The sequence below is a fragment of the Dendrobates tinctorius genome, unplaced genomic scaffold, assembly GCF_039654945.1.
Source record: "Dendrobates tinctorius isolate UK_male_01 unplaced genomic scaffold, ASM3965494v1 ptg000371l, whole genome shotgun sequence".
Classification (NCBI taxonomy): Eukaryota; Metazoa; Chordata; class Amphibia; order Anura; family Dendrobatidae; genus Dendrobates; species Dendrobates tinctorius.
The window spans coordinates 859,055-881,338 of NW_027362037.1; positions in this window are offsets into that span (position 1 = coordinate 859,055).

The following is a 22,284-nucleotide window of genomic DNA, read 5'->3' on the forward strand; positions in this document are numbered from 1 at the left end:
TCAGCCTTATATGGAGGAGACCAGGATCTTCTGTACTTACTGGGCCACATGTCTAGCCTGTATACCCAAGAGTTGTAACGCACAAAGGAATGATGGAGGATGCTGGTATGGTCAGCAAGGTACTGCTTCAGCATCTTCCAAAACTTTTCCCTCTTTGTCAGATTACCCCATGCATCAAGTCCTGATTGATGGGAGGGTCTGAGAAAACTGTTCCAGACCTTTGATAATGTTCCCTGCCTCTGCTGAATCTGATGTGTTTCTCAATCATCTCTACGCCTTGGTTGTCCAAGGAACTGTGATCTCTGCTGCCAACATTGTCAGATGGGAATTTTTTAAATAATTCTTCATCTAGGGCATTCTGGTACTGCAACATTTTATTAGACCTCTCCTTCATATGAAAGAGAAATTGAAAGATCTCCTTGTAGTATGTTGGCCTAAATGCATACAATATGAGGGTCACGGGACATACTGCGGAACATAAACTCAGCCATGTATGCCTTACTGCCAACAGCCAAGATTTTCCTGTCCTCACCAAGACGATGACTGTCCATCTTCTCCTCCACGCTGAACAGACAGGATGAAGGTGGTGTGGATAGTACCAAATGTAGCATAGGCAACCAGTTCCTATTTATCCTCCTCCTCATTAATACCCAATCCGCGTTGAGAAGATGAAATGATACTTAGCTGTGTAGCATCACTCAATATAGTTTCTTGATCCATCAACTTGTTCCATCGGCAAATCCTCCTCTTTAATTGTGAGTAGTGAGCATTTCAGAGACAGAAAAGCGGGATTGTTATGCTGATTATAGCGTCATAATAATAATCTCTTTATTTACAGTATATAGCATTAACATATTCCACAGCGCTTTATAGTTTGCACACATTATCATCACTGTCCCCGATGGGGCTCACAATCTAAATTACCTATCAATATGTCTTTGAAGTGTGGAGGAAACGGGAGTACCCGGAGGAAACCCACGCAAACATGGGGAGAACATACAAACTCGTTGCAGATGTTGTCCTTGGTGGGATTTGAATTCAGTACTCCAGCGCTTCTAGGCTGCAGTGCTAACCACTGAGACACCGTGCTGCCCATCTCCGCTCACCATTTTGGTTGAGTCCTCAAAGTCAGACATCCATGTCCACTCATGAGCTCTTATGTGCAAAGGCTGACCGGAATGCCACCGGGCAAGTTGCAGCTGGTATTCAACAACTGCCACTCTCCAAGCTTTCTGCTGCTCTCCAAGCCTTGCCAACATATGCTACATTGAGTTACAAAGCGTGGTGACATTGCACATCAGTCAGTGAGCTGGAAGTTACAAACGCTGCTGCCACACAGCCAAGGCAGCGGCAGCTGTAGCTGACTTGCCGAAATGAGCATACATGCTAAACAGTTTCACAAGTTGCTCCAGGAGATCTGGGTAGGTTGAGCACGTGAGCCAGTCATGGTATGTGTGCTAGGTTGCCAAGCTTCAGAGCTACCACCAGCTTACAGCCATTGTCACTCATGACCATGCTTGGTTGTAGGTTCAGGGGCAACAATCACAGATCAATCGGGTCTATTAGACCTTTCATCAACTCTGCAGCACTGTGCTGTTTGTCACATAAGCAGATCAGTTTCAGCAGAGCCTGTTGCCGCTTGGCTGAGGCAGTGTTGCAGTGCTTCCAGCTTACAACTGATGTTGACTTTTTCGAAATGGAGGGTGAGGAGGTGCAGGAACTGCTGTAGAAGGTGGGGGAATCACTGATTGAATCAGGGCCCACAATCCTTGGTGTTGGTAGCACGTGTTCCGTCTCAGGGTCCGACTGAGTCCCAGCTTCCACACTGTTTACCCAGTGTGCCATCAGGGAAATGTAGCGTCCTCAGCCACAAGCACTGGTCCAGATGTCCATGGTTAAATGGTATTTCCCAGTAACAGCATTGGTCAGGACACGGCTGATGTTATGGGACACGTTCTTGTGTAAGGCAGGGATGGCACACCAGGAGAAATAATGGTGGCTGGGGACTGAGTACTGAGGGAAGGCCATCACCATGAGGTTGTAGAAAACTTCCATATTTGCAAGCCTAAATGGCAACATTTCCAGGCCAAGCAGTCTGGAAATGTAGCCATTTAGTATTGTGACCTGTGGGCGGGTGGTTGCATATTTAAGCTTGCGTTCCTTGGACTGGGGTAGGTACAATTGAACGCTGCAATTGGACAAGGACTTGAACGTGGTTGCTGATGGTAGTTGCAAGTGTGCAATGACAGGTGCAGGGTGGTAGGCATATTTTGCCTCTGTCATGGTTAGGGCATTGGCGTGCACGTAGAATAGTGGAAGAGGCAGTGGTGTCACCTGCAGACACTGTTTCTGGACCCTGGTGTTCAGATCAACTAGTCAGGTGCTTTGCTGTCTTGTGCCTGAGCGTGCTGGTGGTGGTCAGGCTGGTAGGCGTGCTTCTCCTGCTGATGCTGGCATGGCAGATGTTGCAAATGGCTTTTTTTTGGGTTAACTGGGCTGTCTATAAAAAAAGTGCTAGACTGAGGAACAACTCTACTTGAAAGATCAGTTGCCCACCTTGTGTCTCTGGCCACCCCACTGCCTCTTCCTGCATGTTGTGGTGCTACAGATCCCTCTGCCTGTGTGCTGCGGTCCTCACTCTGCATGTCACCTCCCCAGGTTGGGTCAGTGACTTCATCGTCGACCAACTCATCTTCCACTTCCGCAGGGGTCCTTCTCCTAATTTGCTGATTTAACAACATCACTTGTTCGTAGAGATGGTCGGACACCTGGATGTTTGGGTCCGGAGAGTTCGGACGAACAGTTACAAAAAGTTTGAGTTTGGGTATCAGAACAGTACCTGGACCCTAACCCGAACCCAGAACCCATTCACTTGATTGGGGCCTGAACATCCAGTGTTTGTCACGCTGTTGTCACGGTCCATTTTTGGAGCCGTGGCAGAATGTGGATTCTTATAGAAACCTTTTTCCTTTTTCCCCCGGTGGCCGCTGGGGTTTACTACAACTGTAGTTGTTTTTGGTGCTGGTTTTGCCCCCGGTGGCCGCTGGGATTACTACACGTGTGAATTAACCAACAGGTGATGACTACTCCCCCTCCTTTCTATAAAAGGTTGTCATGTGCAGTAATCACTGTTGGTAATATTGTTTATTTGCTATCCAACCGTGGTGAAGACTGGACCTACCTGGTGGAGAGGGGGTTCAGCTTATCTGGAGCAGTGGAGTTGCTGCTGGATGCTGTTCGGATCCTTTCTCTGGTGCTTGGAGCTTTTGCAGCAGAGCAAAGCTAAGTTTTGGGTTTTAGTTGCTTTAACCCCGTGGTGTCTTTTATTTTCCTTTGTGTCTTATTGGGTGCAGTTCACTTTATTCCCTGTCTCACCTCCAGGGGAGGGGGTTGGTGGTTTAGCTCAGGGCTAAACAGGAGATAGGGACAGGTTGGGGACTTGGGCCTCACTACCTTCAAGTGTACCCCCAAGTTAAGGAGAGTCAGGGCACCCCCTTAGCTTGAGGGGCAGTTCAGGGGCCCAGGTTCCACATCTCCAGCTTTGTCCCAACTGCCCCATGACATTATTATCAACCACCCATTTTTTCCTGGTGGGCCATGGCCCTATTGCAGACCTGTCTCCAATTGCTGCAGACCCTCACTGAGGAGCGTGGGGTGCTGCGTGGTGGGGTGGAGCAGCAGCTGCAGCAGTGGGAGGGGTACGGGGCCTCAGCTCAGAAGCAGGCTTAACCAGAGCCCAAATTATCTCTCCCAGACAGGTTTTCTGGAGGGAGAGAGAATTTTTTGCTTTTTTCAGGAGGCCTGCAAGCTACACTTCAGGCTCCGCCCTCGTTCATTAGGGAGTTAGGTACAGCGAGTGGGATTCATCATAGCCCTCCTTGAAGGTGATCTCCTATCCTGGGCCTTCTCCCTGCCGGCCGATTCACCATCTCTACAGTCGGTGGATGAGTTTTTTGTGGCTTTGGCGAATATGCCCCCTGGGGTCGTTGCTGAGGAGGACTCACAAGTGCAGGTGGATGAGCCCAGGCAGGTGGGAGGAGTTGGTTTCCCAGCGGTGTTGCCTGCGGATCGTTGTAATGTGGGGGCATGTTTTAGCTGTGGGCAGATTGGTCATGTTTTCAGGGTCTGCCCAGCGCACGCAAATCTTCTGTACCATCTAAGGAGCCCTGCCCCCCTGGTCGTGTGGAGGGAGGCGACCATGGAGTGTATATTTCCTCCATTTTGCCCTCTCAGTGTACTATGTCAGCAGAGGTGGTGGTTGGCGGGGTACCTGAGGGCATACCGGTGTTTGTGGACAGTGGAGCGGGAGTCAATCTGGTGGACGCTCACTTTGTCCAGACACATGGCCTGAAGTGTAGGACGCTGGCCAAACCTCTAAGCATCCAGGCCATTGACTCTGTCCCACTGAGCAAGGGGAGGTTGACCCAAGTCATAGAAAATATACATTTGCGCATAGGGACTCAGCATGAAGAGTCCCTGTCATGCTACATCTTGGGGGGAATGCCATCACCTATCGTTTTGAGGCCTCCCTTGGCTAGAAAAACACAACCCGGTCATAGATTGGCGGTCTAGGGAAGTAGTCAGCTGGGATCAGTCGTGTGAGGGCTGCAGCCCAGAGGCTACTGTCTCTGCCGTCTTTCTACAACCATCCCCTTCTTCTCCAGTGGGGGCAGCAGAGGTGCTGCCAGGGAGTAGGGGCAAGTCTCTACCCTCACCACATGCTAACCCTGGGTGTCGGAGTCCTCTTAGGAGGAGGGGTCGGAGGAGAGTGGTGACTCCTTCTGAGCATTGTGGGGGTGTGAGTGTGACGACACAGGGGGACGCCTCTGTTGTCAGTCCTTTGAAGAGTTCACCATTTTGTGTCAAACGCATGAATGGTAATAAACGTTCAGGTCCGGACCTGTGTGTGAACGAGTATGTATGGGTGGCCACCAAAAACATCCAGTGGAAGTGTGCTGCTGGGGTCTGCAGTTCTCGGGTGAGGTGCAGTGTTGAGGGTCCAGAGGCCCCTCATTGAAGGAGGGGTACTGTCACGGTCCATTTTTGGAGCCGTGGCAGAATGTGGATTCTTATAGAAACCTTTTTCCTTTTTCCCCAGGTGGCCGCTGGGATTACTACACGTGTGAATTAACCAACAGGTGGTGACTACTCCCCCCTCCTTCCTATAAAAGGTCGTCATGTGCAGTAATCACTGTTGGTAATATTGTTCATTTGTTATCCAACCGTGGTGAAGACTGCACCTACCTGGTGGAGAGGGGGTTCAACTTATCTGGAGCAGTGGAGCTGCTGCTGGATGCTGTTCGGATCCTTTCTCTGTTGCTTGGAGCTTTTGCAGCAGAGCAAAGGTAAGTTTTGGGTTTTAGTTGCTTTAATCCCATGGTGTCTGTTTTATTTTCCTTTGTGTCTTATTGGGTGCAGTTCACTTTATTCCCTGTCTCACCTCCAGGGGAGGAGGTTGGTGGTTTAGCTCAGGGCTAAACAGGAGATAGGGACAGGTCGGGGACTTGGGTCTCACTACCTTCAAGTGCACCCCCAAGTTAAGGAGAGTCAGGGCACCCCCTTAGCCTGAGGGGCAGTTCAGGGGCTCAGGTTCCACGTCTCCTGCTTTGTCCCAACTGCCCCGTGACAGCTGTCATGTGCATGACAGCCTGGCAAACACCGCTTCTGATCTGTGTAAAAATCATCACCGCATGTCAGACAGCCAAGGTTACCATGCTGTCAAAAGACAGCTTGAGAACTCAGCTGTGATCGGAGGTATAAAGTTTACCTCTGGTCATTGGTGTCAGCTGATGGGACTCGCATCGGCCAATGCCTGCTACCACTAATAACAGTGAGAGCAGGATCGGCTGATGGGAATAAGGCTGGTAATCAAGAATAGAAGGGTCCCCACACTGTAATTTTTAATTATTTAAATAAATAATTTAAAAAATGGTGTGGGGTCCTTCCCATTTTTGACAACCAGCCAGCTAAAGAAGACATCTGGGGGTTGTATTCTCAGGCTGGTAAGGTGACTTGGATATTGCAGCCCGCAGCCATCCAGAAAAGGCACATCTATTAGATGTGCTAATTATTGCAGATTGTCCAGCTCTTCCCACTTGCCCTGTAGTGGTGGCAAGTGGGGTTCATATTTGTGGGGTTGATGTCACCTTTGTATTGTCAGATGACATCAAGCCAAACAGCTTAGTAATGGAGAAGCGTCTAAAAGATTCCCCTCCATTAATAATCCTATAGTAAATAGTATATGGTAAATAGTCCCATCAGCCGTCACCAAGACCGTAGATAAATTTTTCACCTCTGATCACAGCTGTACGCTCATGCTGTCTTTTGACAGTGTGGATATCGCTGCTGTCTGACTGGCGGTGATGATTTTACCACTGATCAGAAGCGTTTTTTTCCATGCTGTCATGCACATGACAGCACAACAAACACCTGGTGTTTGGGGGGCCGAACCCGAACAGTAACATGGACTTCCCGGAGAAGTCCGTGTTCGTTGTCAATGCCTGAACAGAAGGTTTTCGATGCTGAACTATACTGTTCAGGTTCACCCATCTCTACTTCTTAGCAATTGTGTCTCATCATCATCCACCTCTTGCAACAGTAAATGCATTTTCCCACCATTGCCTTCTTGTGAGTGTGGCTGCTGAAATATATGGGCATTGCTATATGTGATACCCTCATGTCATACTTGAAACAAGCAGGGTGAGACGCCAGAATCTATAACTGGAAATGTCAACAGCTCTTCGAAGTGTCCAAGTGTGGGATCACCTGTCTCCGGGCACTCTGCATGGTGGGAGGAAGAAGGATCAGGGTGAGGATTATGTGTTCCAGAATTATGGCTACTGAGATCGGACCCTGTGGAAGACAGAGTGGTGCTGGTAAAGTGACTGGATGGATTATCTGCTATCCATCCAACAACCTTTTCACACTCATCTGTCTTCAAGAGTGATGTTTCGCACCCCCAATACAAAGTGGGACTGGAAACTAGGTCAACATGATGTGTTTGTTGTGCTTCCGCAGCAGGCAGTTTGACCTTGTCCACGTCCTCGGTCTCTGCACTCACTATCAGCATCATGTCCACTTCTCTATTCCTTACCACACTCCTTTTCCATTTTAAATTATGCATGATATATCCCTGTTTAGAAAACTTTGCAGGATTAGTATCGCAGGAAAATTTTCCCACCTCAGATGGACTTGTTACAATGCAGAAGCAATAAAGTGATGTTATTTCTAACCAACCAAGTCTGGCTTATTTATTTTGATGCACAACCGTCACATTATAAATGCCATATAATATTTCCCTATTGAAAAAAAAACTTGCAGGACTAGTATCATGGGGAAATTTGCCCACCTCAGATGGACCACTTACACTGAAGGAGCAACACAGCGATGCTATTGATTACCAACCAAGTCTGGCTGTATTCTTTTGATGCATAACTTGCGCAGTATAAATGGTGTATATTATAAATGGTATATTATAAAATAATATAATATTCCCTACTGAAAAAAATAGGATCAAGAGTAAAAAGAATATTATTAACCCTAAAAACTTGATGAGCTTTTGGTATGAGTTGAATTAGAAAGTCCGTGCAACTAGCCCTTTCCTGTCCTACACTATCTCTTCAGCACAATCTCTCCCAAAGTGCTACTATCAGCATTATTAATATTGATTATAATTAGCCCAAATAACGGCTGTTGTATTTGAAAGACAGATTACACGTGTCTAATCCCTGATTATTCACAACTACAACTCTGTCCCTAGCTAAGCAGTGCAGCACCTCTCCCTACTCTGAGTGTGTCTGTTGGTACTCTGTGGCAAGCATTATACAGACCCGATGATGCTATGCGACCAGCCAATCACAGAAATGCTACAATCAAGATGGCTGCGGCGTTATTGTGACTGGCATGCAATTCACGCATGTTTATTGGCTGTCTACAAACATGTGGGGCGGGGGCTCGAGCTTGTGCGCAAGCATTCAAATAAGAATTATTCAATATATTGAAAATTGTTCAAGCAGTGATCTTGGAGTCAGAGATGCTTCCAGGGGTCTTCTCCATTCTGTTCTCCTTCCATTCAGCACTTTTTCCATCCATTTCAACATTTTCACTGCCCCCCAGACCTCTTTGTTGGGTCTGCAGGAAAAATGCTCAGATTTCCCATTGACTTGCATTATACTCACTACTCAAAACAAGCATTCGAGCATTAGGAATTGCTCGTTTCAAGTAACGAGCATCCGAGCATTTTAATGCTTGCTCATCTCTAATGCCACATTCTTTTCTATACTGTATTGTTGCTGCTGTTCTCCCTGCCACTAGCTTTCCACTCACCCCTCCTGCTCGCTTCTAGTTTGCTGTATAACTATACTGTACTGCTGATGGGAAGTGTATGCAAATATGAAACTATTCACAATATAAGGATAATTTTTTCATGACGTCTACTGTTAACAAGCCATTGCTTCTTCACTTTAAAAACAGCTAGACTGTGCTTGTTCCCTAAAAAAGGGATAATTTTTGGACAGCTTGATGTAAAGCTTTTGTAATTGTTTAATCATTTTGAGAATAGCAATCCAAAAAACAGAATACCTGTTTCAGCTCTCTAAGAGAAGGGATCATTTTTGAACGGCTTTGGAAAAAGCTATGTTTTTACATTTACCAAAGAACAAAGTTATTGCTGCTTCCTAAACAAGCATAATTTTTAGACCATCTCATGTGAAAAAGCGATGGCTTCTTCACTTTGACTACCTGTGTATATATACCAGCAAGGCAAACATGTGATCGCAAAAACGGACCATTTTTACAATTTGAGTAGTCTAAAAGTTCTGTTTGTGCAGTATTTTGTTAAAGAGGCTGAGGTCTATTATTGCTACCTTCTTTTTATCTTGACCAGTTGAAAATGTACAAGTAACCTCAATCTAAGTTTGTATTTTAAATTTGAAATCTAGAAAGTTGTTCAATACAATCCTGGAAAACCTCAGATTGTTACACAGTTATTCTGGGCAATTATAGAAACATAGAATGGTAGAGTTGGAAGGGACCTCCTGGGCCATCTGGTCCAACCCCCTGCTCAAAGCAGGATTCACTAAATCATCCCAGTCAGATGTCTGTCCAGCCTCTGTTTGAAGACTTCCATTGAAGGAGAACTCACCACTTCTCGTGGCAGCCTGTTCCACTCATTGATCACTCTAACTGTCAAACAATTTTTTCTAATATCTAATCTGTGTCTCCTCCCATTCAGTTTCATCCCATTGCTTCTAGTCTTTCCTTGTGCAAATGAGAATAGTCACAAATCAAGTTTTTTTGGTTTTTTTTTTGGGGGGGGGATTAATCGAATTTTCGCAGGCTAATTTGAAAAAATGTAGTGCTCTATTAGGCACAAATCACTAAAATCAGGGACTACTCAAAATTCATATTAAAAGTTTGTAATTATGGTTGATATGCCTTTGCTCTGTCAACTTACAGACTTCTGTGATGGAAATTACAGTGGGATGTGAAAGTTTGGGCACCCCTGGTCAAAATGACTGTTATTCTGAACAGTTAAGCAAGTTGAAGATTAAATGGTCTCTACAAGGTCTAAAGCTACAGGTGACACATTTTCTTTGTATTTTAGGCAAAAATGTACATATATATTTATATATTTTACACATTACAAAAATGAAAATGGGCCAATGGAAAACTTTGGGCACCCTGCATGTAGTACCCCCTTTTGAAAGTATCTGATAGGCAACGGGTCCCTGCCACTGCACAGCAGGAATCCAGAGCCTTGCACCCAGCGGTCTCCCATTCTTCGGCCACAGTGGAGCCTGCTCAGCAGATTCGCCAGTCCCAGCGCTCTGCCCAGGACAACTCCATGGGTTTGCTTGCTGCTGCCACCTCTGGCACAGCTATGACAATGCATGCTGCTAAGCAGCGAGATTCTCCAGGGACTAAGTCCTCATGTCGGGCCACTGAGCATGCCCGTGGAGTGATCTCCCATTGGAGATCGAGGGTCAAGTGCTCAAGTCCTGCTCGTGTTCGGATTGGCCCATCCGAGAAGCCAGGAAGGTCCCGGACCTTGGCGGCTATAAAAGGTTTGCATGGCCGCTCGCCCATGCGCTAGTATAGACTGTATTTACAGACTATGTGGAGTGAGTGATGTATGCACGTATGGATGACTCTGGTGAATGACTCATTAAGAAACCCCTACCCTTGGTACACATGTGTTGTGCAGCCTAGCCTGCTATCGCGCAGGCTTAGGCGTAGGTAGGTCTGAGGTTGAGTCAGGCATCTGGCCTCACCAGGGACTTGGCACGCCTCAGTGCACGTGCTCCATAGCCAGCGTCTATAGCGGCACTCGCGGCAGCGACGCCGCGCGTTCAGTGGGCCTAGAAGGACTCTAACCCCATGTCCTTGGGGTAGAGTTCTGTGGCCGTACACTGTGCGCTCTTTTGGCCGAGCTCTGTGAGTTAACAGGCTCCGGCATCTACTTTCATCGGTGGTGCGGCTCTGTGCAGTAACAGAGTTTGCCCCGTTCACATTGGGTGACGTAACCCACGTGTGACTGGTTTCACACCGCTTAATTCTTCCGCCATTACTTAGCAGCAGTGTACCACCTCTGCACGGTGGACCCCGGGCTGCGAACGCACCTACTATTATTTTATAATTTGGTGCGTTCCACCAGCCCTAACATTATCCTAGCGCCAGGGTCTGGCTAGTAATGGCGGATGAACATCGACTGCTACAGTACATCCGGCAGCTGCAGGGCAGGTTGGCTGCTCTCGAGCATTCAGCCTCAGCTGTGTATGTTACTGCGGTCGCTGTTCAGGCAGCCACAGAGGCTGTCTCCCGTGTGACCACAGCCATCCCTGCCCTGACTTTGTCCCACCTCCCACTGCCAGAGAAGTTCTCGGGTGATAGTGCTTCTTGTAGGGGTTTCGTAAGCCAGTGCTCTATACAGCTTGAGCTGCTGGTCGCACGATTCCCCTCTGAGCGGGCTAAAGTGGGATTTATTATTTCCCTCTTGTCGGGCAGGGCTTTGGAGTGGGCCACACCGCTGTGGGAGCGTGGTGATCATGTGGTGCAGAGTGCCTCATGGTTCTTGGACACTCTGAAGCAGGTCTTCCTGGGGCCTCGAGTCACCCATGACACCGCGCTTCGGCTGCTGGCATAATCACAGGGCTCGTCCATGGTCAGCCACTTTGCCATCCAGTTCCGGACGCTGGCCTCAGAGTTCTAGTGGCCACATAAGGTCCTCATTCCGGTATTCTGAAGAGGTTTGGCTGGCCATGTGAAGGACGCTCTGGCTACCAGGGAGATTCCCGCTACACTGGAGGAGCTTATCACTGTCTCCACCTGTATTGATCTTCGCTTCGCCAAGGGAAGGTTGGAGCGGGCCCAGTGTAGGCAGAGGTTTAGGTTGGAACCTAGCTTTGCTAAACCTCTGGAATCTTCCGATCGGGCGTCCGAGCGTCATGGGGCTTCCCGTGAGGGATCCAGGCCCCGGTCCGCTCGAGCTCCTGTGAGCTGTCATGTTTGCCTGTGGTCCGGTCACCTTGCCAACCAGTGCCCACAGCAGCTGGGAGAACGCTCGTGCCTAGTGGCCGTAGGAGGCGGCGCACTAGAATCAGCGGCGTTTTCCTCCAAGCTTTCCTTTAAGGGGACACTTGAGGTTGATTCTTCCTCTCTGGTGGGGGAGGTTTGCGTGGATTCCGGTGCAGAGGGCAATTTTATGTCGTCAGCCTTCGCTCAACGGCACGCTATACCTCTGGTTATGATGTCTACAACAGTCACCATCAGAGTGGTGAACGGCGCCACTCTACCCTCACAGATAACCCACCAGGCCGCCCGCTTGTTACTCTCAGTGGCTCCATCTCATCAGGGGACGATATCCCTCCTCGTCATGCCCGAGGGTATTGACCAGGTATTTCTAGGAGTCCCCTGGTTGCGGTACCACTCCCCCATATAGAGTGGTCCTCAGGGAGGATTATTGGGTGGAGTAAATCATGTGAGGGTAGATGTCTGAGGGAGTGCTTTCAGGTTGCCTCCACCGAGGTTCCCGCAGATCTCTCCTCGCTCCCCAAACACTATTGACAGTATGCGGACGTGTTCTCCAAAAAGGCGGCGGAGACCCTTCCACCGCATCGCCACTATGACTGTCCTATTGACCTCTTGCCTGGTGCTGAGCCCCCTGGGGTCGAGTCTATCCCCTATCTCTCATGGAGACAGAGGCCATGTCTCAATACATCAGGGAGAATCTGGCAAGAGGATTCTTTAGGAAGTCAGTGTCACCAGTGGGGGCAGGATTCTTCTTCGTCCAGAAGAAGAGTGGGGAACTATGTCCTTGCATTGATTACAGGGGTCTTAACGCCATCACCGTTAAGAATAAGTATCCTCTGCCCTTGATATCACAGCTGTTTGATAGGCTACGGGGAGTGAGAGTGTATACCAAACTTGATCTGCGGGGGGCTTACAACCTGATTCGCATCCGTGATGGGGACGAATGGAAGACGGCATTTAATACCAGGGATGGGCACTATGAATACTGAAAAAGATAAATTTCAGCTCACCTCTTGTAAGTTCGTAAGAACTATTGAAAAGCTCTGAGCGCGGACACGTCTCTGCCAGGATGTATAATGACTCCAAGAAAAGGAAGAAAGGTCCAGCTCCAGAAATTTAAAATCCAGGATTTTTATTGTATCATGTTTAAAATACATTCATGGCTGCTTGTGATCAAGCAATGGCAGCAAAGTTCACCGCATGGGGATATTCTCCAGGTCTCTGTACGCGTTTCGAGCACAAATGCTCTTAGACTCAGACCCTTTTCATGGGCACTATGAATACCTGGTGATGCCCTTCGGCCTCTGTAATGCCCCGGCTGTGTTCCAAGACTTTGTGAGCGATATCCTCCGGGATATGCTTACCACCTCGGTTGTAGTCTATCTGGATGATATTCTCATCTACTCACCAGATATTGACTCCCACCGAAGAGATGTTTGCAAAGTTTTCAATCGCCTGCGGGCAAACTCCCTCTATGCCAAGTTGGAGAAGTGTGTGTTTGAGCAGGAGTCCTTGCCTTTCCTGGGCTATATCATCTCCGCCCGGGGGTTGGTCATGGATCCTGCCAAGCTACAGGCGGTGATGGATTGGCAGGAACCTCATTCTCTCAAAGCGGTGCAGCGCTTTATGGGGTTCATAAATTACTATTGCCAATTCATCCCCCACTTCTCGACTTTGGTAGCATCCTTGGTAGCCCTCACCATGAAGGGTGCAAACCCCAAGTTGTGATCGGAACCAGTCTCCAAGGCCTTCTCCTCCATTAAGTCCCATTTCGCTAGCGCTCCCATTCTACATCTCCCCGATGTAGATAAGCCCTTCATTCTGGAAGTGGATGCCTCTTCCGTCGGTGCTGGAGCGGTCCTGTTTCTGAAGGACACGCAAGGTCGGAAGCACCCATGCTTCTTTTTCTCCAAGACCTTCACGCCGGCCGAGAGAAATTATGCCATCGGGGACAGGGAGTTGCTAGCGATGAAGTTGGCCTTCTCGGAGTGGAGACACCTCCTGGAGGGGGCTCGCCATCCTTTCCAGGTGTTCACTGACCACAAAAACTTGGTGTATTTACAAACAGCCCAGCGGCTAAATTCTCGCCAGGCCAGATGGTCTTTGTTCTTTTCCCGGTTCCACTTCACCCTCCATTTTCTCTCCGGGGAGAAGAACGTCTGGGCCGATGCTCTCTCCCGCTCCATGGTGTCATCGGAGGAAGAGGAGGAGGAGCCTCGGCTGATCGTCCCATCCGAGAGCCTGAGGACTGTGGCTCCGGTTGCCCTTGAGTCAGTACCTCCGGGCAAGACATTTGTCCCGGCCCGTCTGCGACCGGAGGTCCTCTCTTGGGCTCATTTGTCCAGGGTGGGTGGACATTTTGGGATAAAATGGACCTCTGAGCTTCAGGCAAGGACGTACTGGTGGCCGCATTTGGCCCGTGACATCAGGGACTATATTCAGGCGTGCGTCTCTTGCTCCCAGAATAGGTCCTATCGGCAGCGGCCCGCTGGGCTTCTTTTTCCTCTGCCAGTAGCGGACAGGCCCTGGGAGATGGTCGGTATGGATTTTGTGGTGGGGCTACCCAAGTCCAGTGGCAGCACGGTCATTTGGGTTGTCACCGACCATTTCTCTAAGATGGTGCACCTGGTACCTCTCTCCCGGTTACCTTCTGCGCGGGGCCTGGCAGTGTTGCTCATTAAGCACGTTTCGTTTCCTGCCTGCATGGCATGCCGAACAAGATTGTCAGTGACTGGGGTCCTCAGTTTGCGTCCCGGTTTTGGAGAGAGCTTTGTTCCCTGCTCAGCATTGAGCTGAATCTCTCCTCGGCCTATCATCCCGAAACGAACGGGTTGGTAGAGAGAGCCAACCAGACCCTGATCACATATCTTCGACATTTTGTCTCGGCCAGGCAGGACGACTGGGCATCCTTGCTGCCATGGGCAGAGTTCGCTTTGAACAATGCTGTGGCCGACTCCACCGGTCAGACCCCATTCCTCCTAAATTACGGTCATCATCCGCGCGTCCCTGTGCCCATGCCAATGTCATCCACCGACTCCAGGGTGGCAGACTGGGCGGTGGAGATGCGACATTTGGGATCGCATCCAGGATACTATCCGGGCTTCCAAGGAGAGAATGAGGACCTCCGCTGATGCACACCGGCGCCCTGCTCCGACTTTTGCCCCTGGCGACTTGTTGTGGCTCTTTGCCCGAAACATCAGGCTGCGGGTGGAGTCCGCTAAGTTCGCACCGCGCTACATTGGCCCCTTCAAGGTCCTCGAGCAGATCAGCTCTGTGGTCTACCATCTGGCCCTTCCACCACACTTGGCTATCTCTGATACATTCCACGTGTCCCTCCTTAAGCCTGTTCACTTGTCCCGGTTCTCCGAGTCAGCTGCCGGGACATCAGACTTGTCTTCGGACGAGTTTGAGGTCAATGTCATCATGGGATGCAAGGTGATGCGGGGCAAAAAGTTTTATTTGGTGGATTGGAACGGTCATGGTCCAGAAGCTCGGACCTGGGAGCCAGTGGAGAACATCCACGCTCCGCTCCTCATTGCGGCGTTTGATCGTAGCAAGGCTCAGAGGGGAGGGGGCTCTAGGAGGGGGGGTAATGTTAGGCGTCGGGTTCCTGCCACTGCACAGCAGGAATCCAGAGCCTTGCACCCAGCGGTCTCCCATTCTTCTTCGGCCGCAGTGGAGCCTGCTCAGCCAATTCGTCAGTCCCGGCGCTCTGCCCAGGCCAACTCCGTGGGTTTGCTTGCTGCTGCTGCCACCTCTGGCACAGCTATGACAATGCATACTGCGAGATTCTCCAGGGACTAAGTCCTCATGTCGGGCCACTGAGCATGCACGTGGAGTGATCTCCCATTGGAGATCGAGGGTCAAGTGCTCAGGTCCTGCTCATGTTTGGATTGGCCCATCCGAGAAGCCAGGAAGGTCCCGGACGCCCGTGGCTATAAAAAGTTTGCATGGCCGCTCGACCATGCGCTAGTATAGACTGTATTTACAGACTATGTGGAGTGAGTGATGTATGCACGTATGGATGTCTCAGGTGAATGACTCATTAAGAAACCCCTACCCTTGGTACGCATGTGTTGTGCAGCCTAGCCTACTAGCGCCCAGGCTTAGGCGTAGGTAGGTCTGAGGTTGAGTCAGGCATCTGGCCTCACCAGGGACTCGGCACACCTCAGTGCACGTGCTCCATAGCCAGCGTCTATAGCGGTGCTCGCGGCAGCGACGCCGCGCGTTCAGTGGGCCTAGAAGGACTCTAACCCCATGTCCTTGGGGTAGAGTTCTGTGGCCGTACACTGTGCGCTCTTTTGGCCGAGCTCTGTGAATTAACCGGCTCTGGCATCTACTTTCAGCAGTGGTGCGGCTCTGTGCAATAACAGAGTTTGCCCCGTTCACATTGGGTGACGTAACCCACGTGTGACTGGTTTCACACCGCTTAATTCTTCCGCCATTATAATAATAATAATAATCTTTATTTATATAGCGCCAACATGTTCTGCAGCGCTTTACAGTTTAACAGTTTCAAAACACAAGTCATAAGTAACAACGTAGACGACCCTGCTCGTGAGAGCTTACAATCTACAATAAGGTAAGGGAGATACAAAGTACAGGTGTGTATTTACAATGGTGTATTTACAATGAAGGTCCAGCCATCTTGCGGGAGTGAAGGATGGATGGAGATAGTGAATGGGCTACACACGCACACTTACACAGAGAATGACTTTGATTAGTGAATGTGATAGGCCGCTCTGAACAGGTGTGTTTTGAGGGAGTGCCTAAAACTATGCAAATTGTGGATAGTCCTGATTTCTTGGGGTAGAGCATTCCAGAGGATAGGAGCAGCACGGGAGAAGTCTTGGAGTCGGGAGTGGGAGGTACGGATTAGTGCAGAGGTTAGTCGAAAGTCTTTTGCAGAGCGCAGCGACCGGCTAGGCCGATAGACCAAAATGAGAGAAGAGATGTAAGGGGGTGCCGCACTGTGGAGAGCTTTGTGGGTGAGAACAAGTACTTTGAATTGGATCCTATAATGAATGGGCAGCCAATGTAAGGACTGGCGAAGAGCGGACGCGTCCGAGTACCGATTAGCCAGATGGACGATCCTGGCCGCTGCATTAAGTATGGACTGGAGAGGGGATAGTCGAGTGACGGGGAGGCCAATTAATAGAGCGTTGCAGTAATCCAGGCGAGAGTGGATCAATGCAACAGTGAGGGTTACTTAGCAGCAGTGTACCACCTCTGCACGGTGGGCCCCGGGCTGCGAGCGCACCTACTATTATTTTATAATTTGATGCATTCCACCAACCCTAACAATATCACAGCTTGTAAATGCTTTTTGTTTCGAGCCAAGAGTCTTTCAATTCTTGTTTGATGGATTTTCATCCATTCTTTCTTGGAAAATTCTTCCAGTTCCAGTTTGCACAAATTTAGAGGAGGCTGGGTTTTTATAAAGCTGATAAATTTGCATCACCTGGTCTTTCCTATCGATGATTGTGAACAAGCCATAACCCTAACAGGCTAACCTGAAACCATGGTCAAAGATATCTGAGCACACAAATCTCCAAGGGTGCATAAACTTTTGCATCGGCCCCTTTTCCTTTTTGTAATTTTAAAAATTTAAAAGCTGAAAATCTATACTTTTTTGCCTAAAATACAAAGGAAATGTGTCATCTTTAACTTTAGCCCTTTTATAGATCATTTAATCTTCAACTTGCTTAACTGTTCACAATAACAGTAATTTTGATCAGGGGTGCCAAAGCTTTTACATGCCACTGTAATTCTGAAAGCTGGTGTGAATACTGCCTGGATGGCTTTCCCGCCTTCATTATAACCTGGCAATTTTTCAAAGCATTTGATAAAGTATCTCATACAATCCTTATTGAAAACATGACCAAGTATGGGATTGACAAGGCTACGGTTAGGTGGATTCATAACTGGCTCATCGATTGCACTCAAAGAGAGGTGATAAATGGTTGCACATCCATTTGGAAGAGTGTTTCAAGTGAGGTTCCACAAGGCTCTGCCCTGACCCCAGTGTTGTTCATCATTTCTATAAGTGATCTAGATAGAGGAACTGAAGGTAAACTGATCAAATTTACAGAAGATGCAAAGCTAGGAGGGATAGCTAACACTAGAGAAGACAGAGCAAGGATTGAGAAGGATCTTGATAAGCTTGAACAATGGGCAGTGACTAATATAATGGCATTTAACAGGGAGAAATGCAAGATTCTACATCTGAGCAAGAAAAACTAAAATTACACCTACAGAATGGGAGGAATAGAACTAAGCAACAGCACGTGTGAAAAAGACTTGGGTACACTAATAGATCACAGACCTCACATGAGTCAACAGTGTGATGCAGCAGAAACAAAGGGAAACGCAATTCTGGGATGTATAAGAGAAGCATAGAGTCTAGATTATGAGAAGTCATAATCCCCCTCTACTCCTCCTTGGTAAGGCCTCATCCGGATACTGTGTACAGTTCTCGGCATCATATTGTAAAAAAAGACATTGAAAAACAGGAGCAAGTCCAGAGAACAGGATGGTGAGCGGACTGCAAAGTATGTCCTACAAGGAATGGTTATAGCTGTCTACAAATATCTGAAGGGATCATCTTTATTCTCATTTGCATGTGGAAACACGAGAAGCAATGAAATGAAACTGAATAGGAGAAGATACACATTAGATATTAGAAAAAAAAAATTTTGACAGTGAGGGTGATCAATGAGTGCAACAGGCTGCCACGAGAGGTGGTGAGTTCTCCCTCAATGGAAGTTTTCAGAGGCTGGACAGACATCTGTCTGAGATGGTTTAGTGAATCCTGCATTGAGGAGGGGGTTGGACACAAGGACCCTAGAGGTCCCTTCCAACTCTAACATTCTAGGATTCTATGATTTTTAATACAATTATGTGCATTCTCCCACTCTCTTGCTGTTGTCACTGATGATGTTTTCCAGTTGTAGTTGGCAAGAAGACATCTTGCAATTAAATCTCAACTTGATGCAGAGGAGAAAGTATTTCTCTGTGCTGCTTTTTTCGCTCAGGCTCATAAGCTATAAAACTTCATGGTAATGCTTCAGTTAAGGCCTCTTTCACACTTCCGTTTTTTACAATTAGTCAGAATCCGCCAGGTTTTGAAAAAAACGGATCCGCAATTTTTTTTTGCGGATCCGTTTTTTTCCCTATTGACTTTCATTATTGGCGGATCTTGACGGATTGCCGTCCGTTGCATCCGTTTTTGTGCGGATCCGCCATAATGTTGCTGTCCGTGAACATCCTCAAAGACTTCCAAACGGAGCTTGCAACGTTTTTTTGGCCGGCGGATCCTCCAGACACTGATTTAACCCGAAATTCTGTCTGGGTGCTGGACAAAAAAAAAAAATATTCTCTCTCTCCTCTCTCTCTCTCATCTACGCGTCCAATGCATTGTACGGGTGACATTTATCTTGCAGAGACTCACGTCTCCGCAAGATAAGTAGACATGCTGCAGTCTGGAAAGACGCGTCGCAGGTCCGTCTCCACAGGGAAGCCGCGGGTGCCGGAGCTCACATAGTGGACCTGGGATTTCATGAAATTCCATCCACTCTGCTGTAACACCTGTCGGCTGCGGATGTATTCAGCGTCCAACCCGCAGCGTTTACTGACCGTGGGAACATACCCTTATAGAAAGAGATGGGGGAGTAGAACTAATGTTAAGCCTTTTTGGTATTAGAATCGGGAAGTTGTCCATTTAGTAGATTGTGGAGGAGATGAATAGTCTCCTGGTGTTGGAGCCAGATTTGTGTCAATAGCACCCTGCATCATTGCTGGTGCCACATAAAAAGTGTCCCATTGTTGTGGCTCTGAGCATGCACATTTGTTGCTTCACATTCTTTAGTAATGCCCCCCATTGGGCACATAAACTGAAGAAATAATCAGGGGATCACCATGGTGTCACATGGCGAAGCAAATGGGACGAACAACACTTTTCGGTGTGGAATCCTGCATTAATAATAATCTTTATTTTTATATAGCGCTAACATATTCCGCAGCGCTTTACAGCTTGCACACATTAGCATCGCTGTCCCCTGATAGGACTCATAATCTATATTCCCTATTAGTATGTCTTTTAAAATGTGTGAGGAAACCCACTCAAACACAGGGAGAACATACAAACTCCTGGCAGATGTTGTCCTTGGTGGGATTCGAACCCAGGACCCCAGCGCTGCAGTGCTATCCACTGAGCCACCATGCCGCTCTACCTGCATTACAAAAGTATAGAAAAAAGCCATTTATGGTAAGAGCATAAGACCTGTCCAATGATTAAAAAAAAATCACTTGACTATTTAATTGACACTTTGGAAAAATTGCTTATTGTCCTGCTCATATGTCACATACAGATGGGGTTCCATATTGGCCAGTAGATCTCTGGCCTAACCAATATACTGTAACTACCAACAGACCGATGGTGGTAATTATTTTGTGCTGGCCACATAAATGGCCAGGAATTGGTAAACACATTTGCACATACATATCTACCTGTCCCTTTCTCACTTTTGATTTAGACATCGGTGATCAGAGTATGGGATACAGGAAAGATGTATATCTTTGTACCGTGTTAGCCAGTAGATAGAAGAATATTGAGAATTGAGAGTCCTCAGTAGTTGATACCTTTTAATGGCTAACTGAAAAGATGGTAACACATTGCAGCTTTCGAGACTCCTCAGGTCTCTTCATCAGGCATTGACTAATACAAAATCTGTAGAATCACATATTTATACACAACACAGCACAGAAATAATGCAATATATAAGACAAGTGATGTGAAGCGGAACTATCATTGAGGGAGAGGGATAAACATAAATATTGGAGCAGTCCATAGATAAGGAGCCTGAAAGTTTTATTGCCCTCTGATTGCCGGTCTGGTTCTGTGATGACCCCAGAAGGTGTAAAGAGAAAATTCCTTAATTGATGTAAAAACACATAAATCCATGCGACACATTCATTCCTGCACTGAATGTGTCGAAAGTTTTCATAAATTTGTACTCCAAGACTCTTCTCTCTCTCTGAGACTTGAACCTACCTTTTAATACAAGTAAATTAATGTCCATCATGCTATGACCAGGGATGTGTTTTTACATCAATTAACGAATTTGCACTTCAGACCTTCTTGGGTCATCACAACACAGAACCAGACCGGCAATCAGAGGGCAATAAAACTTTCACACTCCTTATCTATAAACTGCTCCAATATTTATTCTTATCCCTCTCCCATATTGACAATTCTGCTTCGCGTCACTTGTCTCATCTCTTGCATTTTTTCTGTGCTCTGTTGTGTATAAATATGTGATTCTTCAGATGTTGTATTAGTTAATGCCTGCTGAAGAGACCTGAGTAGTCTCGAAAGCTGCAATGTGTCACCATCTTTTCAGTTAGCTATTAAAAGGGATCAACCACTGAGGACTCTCAATCCTGAATATTCTTCAGAGTACGGGAGGATCTCAGGAAAATCAATAGAAGATGGATTGTCAATTTTTAAACTCCTTTGCTGCAGGAACAAGTCCTCCACCCTCCATTACCAATGTTGGGGAAATACGTAGATGTTATTCAGGAGGACAGTGAGAAGACATTTGTGTTATGGTGAGTAAGTAGCTCCATAAAATGTTTCTTGAAAGCTATGTAGTTAGGAAAGGTGATGAAGGCAGTTGCAGATGTGTTACTTAAGATTACTAACAGCGACGTTGTCCTGCTTCTGCTTTACTGTGCACACACTTCTCTGAACAATAAAGGGAGGCACCAATTGTCAATGTCAATCACTTATCTGGAGCCAGTGCATACACACTAAGGGCAGTACCAGTGGATCCAGCAAAATACTGACAAAATGTCATCCCCTAGAAAGTAGAGGGAGAGCAGGAAAGCCCACCGGTGGCAGGGGATCGTCATCTACCTTCTGTTTTTCTTGTTAACTGCTGTAAATCCTGATATTATGGAATTATATATCTATTTTGTCCTTATGACAGATTTTCTCAAGAGTTAAGACCACTTGAGAAGAATGATTAGGATTTATTGGCCATCTGTTACCATTGTATTCTGCATTGGATCATCCCTCTGGTTTATGCCTGACTCGGTCCTTGCTAGTTAGTGTCATCATTACAATGGAAATGTTCGAAAATGCCCAGGTATCCAATCCTCGGCTGAAATGCGTCCAACACTGCTTTCTGTTTCCTGGTCTTCTTCTTGTCCTACCAAAAATGGTGAGAAATACCCACCTCATCCACTGATTGGCTGAAAGGGCATTTCCTGCCATGTCCAGTGTGACACAGAAAACACCAGTGGGTACCGACCAGAATGGGACCTGCGGGCAATGGCCCAGGATTAGTACAGGGTGGGGCATTTGTATGGATACACCTGGGTGGGTTATTTATATGGATACACCAAAATAAAATGGGAATGGTTGGTGATATCAACTTCTGTTTGAGGCACATTAGTATATTGGAGGGGGAAAACTTTTCAACATGGGTGGTGACCATGGTGGCCATTTTGAAGTCGGCCATTTTGAATTCCAACATTATATATGGCCCAGCCAGGTGTATCCATATAAATGGCCCACCCTGTATAATTTCTTTCAGTGTTTGGAGCTCCTCCAGGCCTCTTGACGGATACATTTTATTGGTCAGACAACTTGTTTATCAGTTATCAGTTTTTATTATCTGCAGTAAGTAGAAGTTAGTAGGGGTCAAAAACTGGATGTTATGGTTCAAAATGGAATTATTCTTTACACTAATA